The sequence below is a fragment of the Penaeus japonicus genome, unplaced genomic scaffold, assembly GCF_977035675.1.
Source record: "Penaeus japonicus unplaced genomic scaffold, GWHDUDI00000001_assembly GWHDUDI00000012, whole genome shotgun sequence".
Classification (NCBI taxonomy): Eukaryota; Metazoa; Arthropoda; class Malacostraca; order Decapoda; family Penaeidae; genus Penaeus; species Penaeus japonicus.
Window position 1 is genome coordinate 46,740,668 of NW_028234414.1, and position 11,327 is coordinate 46,751,994.

Genomic DNA, 11,327 nt, shown 5'->3' on the forward strand with positions numbered 1-11,327 from the left:
ACGGAGTATCACCTACACTGCGATGCACTGAAGTGTTAAGTGCAAACCGGACGTACGGCAGCAGATCATCCCAATCCTCTGGATGGTCCATATGAAGTGTAGCGAGAGCATCTTTCACCACTCGGTTGACTCTCTCTACCATACCATTAGCCTGGGGGTGGTATGCTGTAGAATACATCGTTCTAGTCTTCATAATTTCACACACCCTCTGAAATAACGTATTTTTAAATTCTCGGCCGTTATCTGATAAGAGTACTTTGGGCGGCCCGAATAAAGTGATAAAATTGTTTATAAAAGCATCAGCTACAACCTCTGCATCCTTAGAAACTAGCGGAATCAATTGAACAAATCTGGTGAAATGGTCCACTATGACCAGCACAAATCTATTACCTTTATCCGAACTACCCAGATCCAACAAATCGGCAGAAACACGTTCCAAGGGAGCACTTACATCAGGCATATGCTGAAGCATAGCACGGCTAGCTAAACCCTTTCGTTGTTGACATGCTGCACAAGACAGTACGTATCGTCTAGTCTCAGCTAACATTCCAGGAAAATAGTATCGATCTCGTAGACGACAGTAAGTACGAAAGATACCTGGGTGTGCAGCTGTTGGATCATTATGAGCATACTCTAGGGCGTGTTCTCTTATACTCCTAGGTATCACTAACTGACAAATCAGACGCTCTGGAAGCGTTCTAAGATGATACAAAACATCGTCCCTCAACTCAAATTTATCCAGAGGCAACGGAAGTCGTCTCCTGGGGAGCCTCTCTTCAGATAGGTACCCTATCAATTCACTCCACAAGGGGTCCCTGCGCTGTTCTGCCGCCACTCTCTGAGGATCCAAAAGTGGATTAGATTCCTGATTAATGGGAGTAACATTCCTACTTAAGAGATCTGGGACGTTATGAGCACGCCCCGGTTTGTAACTAAGGACATAATCATAACACGAGAGCTCGTGACTCCAACGAGTCATCCGCGCAGATGCTGTGGGCTGCTTAAACACAGATACCAAAGGCCTATGATCAGTGAATATCAAGAACTTGCGACCATAAACATATGGGTGGAAATGACGTACCGCCTCCACCACGGCAAGAGCCTCTAAATCAACTGTGGCGTAATTCCTTTCTGCATCACGGAGCTTTCTCGAAAAATAAGCTACAGCATGAGGGGTGTCGTCATCCGCTTTCTGGATTAGACATGCACCAATTGCGACTCCAGAGGCATCTGTATGGACTTCAAAACTACGGGAAAAGTCAGGCTTCCTCAAGCAAGGAGCCGATGTCAACGCTTTCTTTAAAGTCTCAAACGATTCCTGTTCACTTTCCTTCCAACGAAATTTAACATCTTTACGAAGTAGGTGGGTGAGGGGAGCTGCTACTTGAGCATATTGTGGAATATGCTTCCTAAAAAATCCTGTAGCACCCAAAAACTGCCTAACCTGACGAGGGGTTCTAGGAAGTGACATTTTTGATATCGCTCTGACTTTCTCCGGGTCTGGAAGAATACCCTTGGGTGTTACCAAGTGACCCAAGAAGATAAAGGTGTCGACTGCAAAACGACACTTAGCCACATTCAGTCTGAATCCCGCCTGTGACAAAAGGTCCAATACCTCACTTAGGTGTTCAAGGTGCTCCTCGAATGAATTAGAATAAATCACTACGTCATCAAGGTATGCCAAAGCATGCTTACCTAATATTGGATTCAAGACGGCGGAAATGGCACGCTGGAAAGTGGACGGAGCCGTAGTAAGCCCAAATGGCATGCGCTTAAATTGAAACAAGCGAGCTCCGTCGCTGAATGCCGTCTTCGGACGGTCCTCGGGCGCGACTTCTATGGTCCAATATGCCGATTTAGCATCCAGCAAGGTATACCACTGGGTTCCCGCGAGTTCATCTATCGCCTGATCCATCCTGGGAATAGGGTAAGTATCATTAGTAGTGATTTTATTCAGATGTCGATAATCAACACAGAATCTGGTTGAACCATCTTTCTTACGAACTAAAACAACGGGTGAAAGCCAAGGAGAGGAGGAATGCTCAATAATGCCGTCTTTTAACATTTGGTCGCACTCTGACCGTATGTGAGCTCGAGTGCTTTCAGGCAATCTCCACTGCTTAGTTCTAATGGGAACATCTGTGGTAGTATGTATATGATGCTGTAGATGAGGTAAGACTCCCATCGGAGCGTCAGCATCAAAAAGTGCAGAGTATTTCTCCAATAAGTGCAAGATCTCACCTCGTCTAATGGACGAAAGATGGTCTAATTCAGCTCGTGGAATCTCCATCATTGGGTCACCATCCTTACCAATAGTAGACACTTCAAACAAGCACTGTGGGAAAACGTCAAAGTCATTTGAAGAATAGCCAAAATCACCTAAGCCAAAAGAGTAATCAAAATCATCTTCAAAATCAGTAAAGTCAACATTGGGAGGATTGCTTACCTCCTGCACCACGCACTCAGGGTGAATCTGTTTGGTACCTAAATTGTCATTTCGATCTGTCGAGGGGTGCGCACGGGTATGAGAAGTGAAAACTTCTGTTACCGGAGACAAATTGGCCAACCTGAAACCTTGCTCAAGAACAACTGGCGTCCCATGATCATTGACCACCCAGACATGGCAACGTCCATCAGCTATGTGCACAACACTGTGTGGTATTAATACCTGCGCTGTCCTTCCCACGATTTCTGCCAGAGCTACGGAAGCATCTGTGACATCGCAAGGGATGAAACGACCGGCCTTCGGAGGGCATGTGATCGTATGAGCGCATTCTGCTGCCAAGGCCTCGGATGCGGCGTCACTTCGACGGCACGTAATAGGCAGGCGGTAGCGAGGCAGGGATACCAGGCCTAGGGAAGCAGTGTCGGTGTAGTAAACCGGTAGCTTAACCCTGTTAAAGAGAACATAGCTGTGAGCAGGTGAGTGATTAAAAATGAGCCGAAAATTGAACCGGCGGATAAAGTCTATGCCAATTAACATGTCTCCCGGGAAGTTAACATCATCATCCACAACATAAACCTGGTGACGGCACCTTACCCGATCTGAGATTTGGAAAGTTAGCATCGTTACCTCCCTTGTTTGAAAAATGGTACCTGCAGCACCTCGCAGCGGTCTCTCTGACGGTTGCGAGCTGAAATTAGGAAATTGTTTTAGAAAAGACTTTCTGATTAGAGTGACTTCACTACCACTATCAATGAAACATACCGTTTTGGTTTTATTAACTTGAAGCTCCACCAAAGGTCGTCCAGTTTTGACCTTATCTGAGATGGGAGCAGAGTCACTTACTGGCTTAGGATCTCTGTGGGTGATCGGTTGTGTTCGCACCGATGTTTGAGCGGTTGTTGACTTGCTGCGGCACTCGATCGCCTCGAAAAAAACAATTTGAAGCTAAATGACCTTGTCTGTTGCATCTTATGCAACGTACAGTAGCTCGTTGGGCTGCCCGACAATCACGAGTATCATGAGTGTCGATCCTATGAAAATTACAATACTGAGAAGGAGATACAGCTTGTTGCTTAGGGGTAGGTAAAATTCTATTACCCTGAAAATGAAAAGCTCTCTCCCTGGCAACCGAAGTAGTTTTCTCCCTTGAAGAGGAAGAAGGACGAGCACCTGCCATATCAAAGGTGACAGGGGGTTGCTCAACTTTTCCAGCATTGCATCGAAAATGCCAGAGTTTTTGGGCTGCTTCTACTAGTGTATACAAGGGCTTGTCTTCCGTGAGTATAAGCTTTTCACGGAGCCATGTGGGTAAACCTTCGAGAAATGTACGCCTCATTAGAACATCTGGGGGGCCTAATTCTGAGGAATAATCCCTAATCCCTTGGCATACAACCGTTTCAATGGACAGGAAGAAATCTCGGGGAGTCAGAGCACCAAGAGTATAACTATTTAAATGCTTAAGGAAATCTGTTGAGGAACACGTTCCACGCAACCTTAGCCTTAAAGCTTCTTTGAATTCTACCCAAGAAGAAATGTTATCAAAGATGGCTGAATTAACAATAGCATCCGCTGCCCCACGACAACTAGTGCGTGCCGCTCGAATCAACACAGTATCTGGTGCATATGGATGAGCATTTTCTACATGACGCAACCAGGTTTCTAATTCTTGGTTTCTACGGAGTGGTTGCGAGGCTGGAATCTCGGCTTTAAAATGAGGAATTGGCTCACGAATGGTTACAAGCTCTGACCTTGATAAAGCATCAGATGGATTAGAGGCAGGACGAATATTGTGATCTGAACTTGTGCTAGCACCTACATTAATTAGCCTAGACAAAGTCGTACACTGCTCTTGGACAGCGAGAAATTGCGTCTGGAGGGCCTCGTACTTCTGTGACAATTCCTCATACATGGTTAACCCAATAGTACCCCTTTGTTCTCCATCTATCAAAGTACTATTCCCTGTAAGCGGTTCAGTCGGATTGCTACCTGACGAATCCAAATGTTCATCTGTGTCTGTTTGCCTGTTCCTGGTCCGCTTACCCATTTTCAAGTTATGAATATGAATTTAAAGATTCGCGATCGGTTTTAGCTACAACTACTGACAACACACGTCTCTCGACCCTAATTAATTGAATGAATTAGGAGGTAACCACTAGATCGCATCCCACCGCTGGACACCAAATAAACAGGTGTAGTAGTGCGGGACGCCCTATACCCGTGGCGAATAGGCGTAGTGCCGTTGAATACCAAATAGACGTCCTGCCTACCACTAAATGTAGTGTGCAGATATACTTAATGATAGTGCAATGGCTCAATGCCAAATGAGTATAATATGGAGATGTGTGATGATGAGTATATGCATAGAATTAGCCCGCTTGGCACGTCACTCTTCCTTTGCTGCCACCACCCAGTTATACGTCTGGGAACGTCATGTGTGTGTGGGGGTGTAAGAATCGTGTGCAAGAGAGTGTAAGGGAAAAACAGGAGTGTGGGCGTGGATGTATGTGTGTATAGTATGCGTGTATGAAAGTGGTTTGGTAGCGTGCGAACCGAGGGGGCGTGGTGGGTGTATGAGATGTGTGAATGTATGAACGAATAACTGAACGAATGTGTGAGTGAGTAAACATTTGAGAGACTGCGTGCTTAAACCGACTCGATGTGTACTAATTATTCATATATGTGCGAGTCTTCAGAGTAATCAACATGTAGCTGGAGATTTCAACCATAGGTAAATAGTAATCCTAGAGTCCATCATCTGAGGCGACTTCAACTCTCAGGTAAGTAGTAATCCAAACCTTTAAAAACAATGAAACCAGCTTCCAGCTTAGTACATAAGTTTCTTCTGTGACCAAGTTTCTTTTTAATAATTTATAAATCAATAGGCCAGGAGTATACCCATCGCTCATTCACATATACTGGTGCAATAGATTTAATTTGATAATTATTTTAACGTATGCTCAACCTGCCAGTATTATCAAGATAGAGTTGTATTATTATACTATTGTTAATGTCTTTTTTCTTTTCCAGATACAGAATTCAAGTTAATCTTTATATTCGGATAAAATATTTGAATAATTCTCTTCAGATGGAAAGCTGAAATTGATCTCTTCGTTTCAAATACAATATTCAGATTAATACTTTTTTTCCAGTTTTAAGGTAAAGTATTTCGTATCCTCCTTCAGCCAAAGTATCCACAATGAGAAACAAATTAAAATGATTTAAAATGAATATACAAACTTTAAAATAATAATCATTCACTCGGTATTTAAAACATATGATTCAGAAACACTTCACAGGTAATTCCGTTTATTATGTGCAGAAATACCGTAATCATTAAATAACAGAATAATTGACATACATGTAAAAATAAATGAACTTTATAGTTGTTGGCCTTTGCTCCACAGACGTTCACTCTTAGACACCGTTCAAGATGTGACATATATATACATAGAAATATCCGATGGTATACAAACAGTAGCAAAAGGGACCTTAACTAACACAATAAAAATAGATAGATAGCGAAACGAATCAACTTAGAAATCGGGGTTGATGTCGCCCCAATAAAATTAATCTAAAATGGATGTGGAGGCGGAAATACCGGAATGATACTAGGCAATATCCTAAAGACTGAATATAGATTAACTTAATAATTGTACTAAAATAACTGCGTATAGGGGCAAGCAGTTATAAACAATTAAAAGAAACGAATTATTAGCTTGACTAATATAAATGAAATATGGCGAATTGACGCAGTCACATAGATGACACCACAATATATAGTTTTCTGCAGAATTTAGTCACGAATAAAGTAAAAAAAAGGCACTTTGTCTATGTTATACCTGGCGTTAATTTTGATGCAATAATCACCACTCTCGACCTGAATTTCATACACAACTGTACACGACCAATAACTTATCTGGTTGCTGGACGAGATGGAAAAATCAGCCAGGGTACTCGGAGAGAGAACAGAGCTTTCTGACAAGACAAGCGTGTTGAACAAAGGCTGGAAGCGGGCTCCGCTGGAAGCCCACGTGGCAGCTCTTATATACAGAGCTTTCGAGTTATCTTAAAATACTACGTAAAGGTAAATAAACACGTAAAATAACTAAAAATGAAATACTGTTCTTAAAATGGAATTAGTGAAAAATAAAAATGACTCTTAAAACGCAGAGGTAAAAGAATTAACGAAAATAAAAACAAACCCGAATGTAAACAAAAGAATGTCGGGAATAAAATACGCTAAAAAGGCGTAAAAGCTCTTAAAACTGAAAAAAATAAGTAAAAATGCAAAACCGATTAAACGTCTAAAGATGCTGCTGCTTAAGAATCAACCTCCCGACCTTCTTTATGCAATAAAAGCTCGAATGTTCTGTGTACAAAAGATTACGTATTGCAGTGTCATCAACACAAATATATATCCTAGCATTTGAAATGAAAACTCCTTACATCCTAAAAACATTGATAAACATTTAAAAGATGACGATGCGGCGCGACAACGCGATTTACGTCGTAGAAGAGCAGATAGAAGTGCAGCGAATGATTCTGGTGGCATCTGGCAACTGCAACTAATGTTTATATTCCTCTTTTCAGGCCAGGGGATGCTGGAATGGCCTGATATCGTTCCAGGTTGATAAGGCATCCACTTGTCATGCTGCTACGTCGACCCGGAAGCAGCGAGATGATGAAGCGGCGCCAGAGTCGTATCTAACGGCACTCGATGTCGCCAAAGGGGTTGCCAGGGGTCACTGGTGTTTCAATATTGCTTCCTCGCTCAAGATACGTTCCTGCAAAGTCATGGCGTTCAATTTCAATCTTAATTGAGGCAGGGCGCACCTTTATGTAACGTAATCGAGGGCGATTGCGCATGGACGGCGCCGTCGACCGCGACAGTATTTTTTCAATTCCTTAATTCTAATATCTAATATCTAATATATATTTTGATATGTATTTTAATATGCCTTTTAAGCAATTTTTTTCAGGATTGTATATATTGTATTTTTTTTCTTGCACTTTTTTTCTCGCAATTCCTTTTTCCTTTAATATAACGAAAATTAGCGCATTTAACTGTAATCCATTTCATTTTCAGAACGGCTCTATCGTGTATTTTTTTTCAGGATCGTATATATTACTTGCATTTTTTTTCTTGCACCTTTTTTCTCGGAATTGCTTTTTTTTCACTTCCATTATTCTAATATCTAATATATAATATATATTTTAATATGTATTTTTAATATCCCTTTTAAGCATTTTTTTTTTCTTCTCAGGATCGTATATATTTTAAGCATTTTTTTTTTCAGGAACGTATATATTGCATTTTTTTTCTTGTACCTTTTTTCTCGCAATTCCTTTTTCCTTTCATATAACGAAAATCATTGCGTTTAACTGTAATCCGTTTCATTATCAGAATGGCTCTAACGTGTATTTTATTTTATTTTTTTCAGGATCGTATTTTTTTTTCTTCCACCTTTTTTCTTGCAATTGTTTTTTTTTTCAATTCCTTTATATATTTTAAGATGTATTTTAATATGCATTTTAAGCAATTTTTTTTATGGCACCTTCTTTCTTGCAATTTTTTTTTCAATTCCTTTAATCTAATATCTATCTATATGCATTTTAAGTATTTTTTTTCTTTTCTTTTTTTTTCAATTTCTTTATTCTAATATTTAATATATAATATATTTTTTAATATGCATTTTAAGCATTTTTTTTTTCAGGATCATATATGTTGCATTTTTTTCTTGCACCTTTTTTTCTCGCAATTGCTTTTTTTCAATTCCTTTATTCTAATGTCTAACATCAAATATATATTTCAATATGTATTTTAATGTGCATTTTAAGCATTTTTTTCAGGATCATATATATTGCATTTTTTTTCTTGCACCTTTTTTCTCGCAATTGCGTTTTCCTTTAATATAACGAAAATCAGCGCATTTAACTGTAATCCGTTTCATTATCAGAATGGCTCTAACGTGTATTCTATTTTATATATCTCTTTTTCAGGATCGTATATATCATATTGATTTTTTTTTTTCGTGCACGTTTTTTCTCGCAATTGCTTTTCTTTCAATTTTCTATTCTAATATCTAATATATATATATTTTAATATGTATTTTTAATAATCATTTCAAGCATTTTTTTCAGGATCGTATATATTATTTACATATTTTTTCTTGCATTTTTTTTCTCGCAATTGTTTTTTTCCAATTCCTTTATTCTAATATCTAATATATAATATATATTTTAATATGCATTTCAATATGTATTTTAAGCATTTTTTTCAGGATCGTGTATATTACTTTTTTTTTCTTGCACCTTTTCTTCTCGCAATTCCTTTTTCCTTTAATATAACGAAAATCAGCGCATTTAACTGTAATCCATTTCATTATCAGAATGGCTCTAACGTGCATTTTTTTTCAGGATCGTATATATTACCTGCATATTTTTTCTTGCACCTTTTTTCTCGTAATTGTATTTTTTCAATTCCTTAATTCTAATATCTTATATCTAATATATATTTTGATATGTATTTTAATATGCCTTTTAAGCAATTTTTTCAGGATTGTATATATTGTATTTTTTTTCTTGCACTTTTTTTTCTCGCAATTCCTTTTTCCTTTAATATAACGAAAATTAGCGCATTTAACTGTAATTCATTTCATTTTCAGAACGGCTCTATCGTGTATTTTTTTCAGGATCGTATATATTACTTGCATTTTTTTTCTTGCACCTTTTTTCTCGGAATTGCTTTTTTTTCACTTCCATTATTCTAATATCTAATATATAATATATATTTTAATATGTATTTTTAATATGCCTTTTAAGCATTTTTTTTTCTTCTCAGGATCGTATATATTTTAAGCATTTTTTTTTCAGGATCGTATATATTGCATTTTTTTTCTTGTACCTTTTTTCTCGCAATTCCTTTTTCCTTTCATATAACGAAAATCATCGCCTTTAACTGTAATCCGTTTCATTATCAGAATGGCTCTAACGTGTATTTTATTTTATTTTTTTCAGGATCGTATTTTTTTTTTCTTGCACCTTTTTTCTTGCAATTGTTTTTTTTCAATTCCTTTATATATTTTAATATGTATTTTAATATGCATTTTAAGGAATTTTTTTTATGGCACCTTCTTTCTTGCATTTTTTTTCAATTCCTTTATTCTAATATCTATCTTTATGCATTTTAAGTATTTTTTTTTCTTTTCTTTTTTTCAATTTCTTTATTCTAATATTTAATATATAATATATTTTTTAATATGCATTTTAAGCATTTTTTTTTCAGGATCATATATGTTGCATTTTTTTTCTTGCACCTTTTTTCTCGCAATTGCTTTTTTTCAATTCCTTTATTCTAATTTCTAACATCTAATATATATTTCAATATGTATTTTAATGTGAATTTTAAGCATTTTTTTTCAGGATCATATATATTGCATTTTTTTTCTTGCACCTTTTTTTCTCGCAATTGCGTTTTCCTTTAATATAACGAAAATCAGCGCATTAAACTATAATCCGTTTCATTATCAGAATGGCTCTAACGTGTATTCTATTTTATATATCTCTTTTTCAGGATCGTATATATCAAATAGATTTTTTTTTCGTGCACCTTTTTTCTCGCAATAGCTTTTCTTTCAATTTTCTATTCTAATATCTTATATATATATATTTTAATATGTATTTTTGATAATCATTTAAAGCATTTTTTTCAGGATCGTATATATTATTTACATATTTTTTCTTGCATCTTTTTTCTCGCAATTGTTTTTTTTCCAATTCCTTTATTCTAATATCTAATATATAATATATATTTTAATATGCATTTCAATATGTATTTTAAGCATTTTTTTCAGGATCGTGTATATGACTTTTTTTTTCTTGCACTTTTTTTTCTCGCAATTCCTTTTTCCTTTAATATAACGAAAATCAGCGCATTTAACTGTAATCCATTTCATTATCAGAATGGCTCTAACGTGCATTTTTTTTTCAGGATCGTATATATTACCTGCATATTTTTTCTTGCACCTTTTTTCTCCTAATTGTATTTTTTCAATTCCTTAATTCTAATATCTAATATCTAATATATATTTTGATATGTATTTTGATATGCCTTTTAAGCAATTTTTTCAGGATTGTATATATTGTATTTTTTTTCTTGCACTTTTTTTTCTCGCAATTCCTTTTTCCTTTAATATAACGAAAGTCAGCGCATTTAACTCTAATCCATTTCATTTCCAGAACGGCTCTATCGTGTTTTTTTTTTCAGGATCGTATATATTATTTGCATTTTTTTTCTTGCACCTTTTTTCCCCCCTCGGAATTGCTTTTTTTTCACTTCCATTATTCTAATATCTAATATATAATATATATTTTAATATGTATTTTTAATATGCCTTTTAAGCATTTTTTTTTCTTCTCAGGATCGTATATATTTTAAGCATTTTTTTTCAGGATCGTATATATGGCATTTTTTTTCCAACTCTTGTACCTTTTTTCTTCGCAATTCCTTTTTCCTTTCATATAACGAAAATCATCGCGTTTCAACTGTAATCCGTTGATCATTACAGAAATGGTTACTAACGTTGGTTATTTTATTTTATTTTTTATCAGGATCGTATTTTTTTTTTCTTGCACCTTTTTTCTTGCAATTGTTTTTTTTTTTTCAATTCCTTTATAATATTTTAATATGTATTTTAATATTGCAGATTTTAAGCAATTTCTTTATGGGCACCTTCTTTCTTGCAATTTTTTTTTTCAATTCCTTTATTCTAATATCTATCTATATGCATTTAAAGTATTTTTTTTTTCTTTTTTTCAATTTCTTTTAATTCTAATATTTAATATAATAATATATTTTTTAATATGCATTTTAAGCATTTTT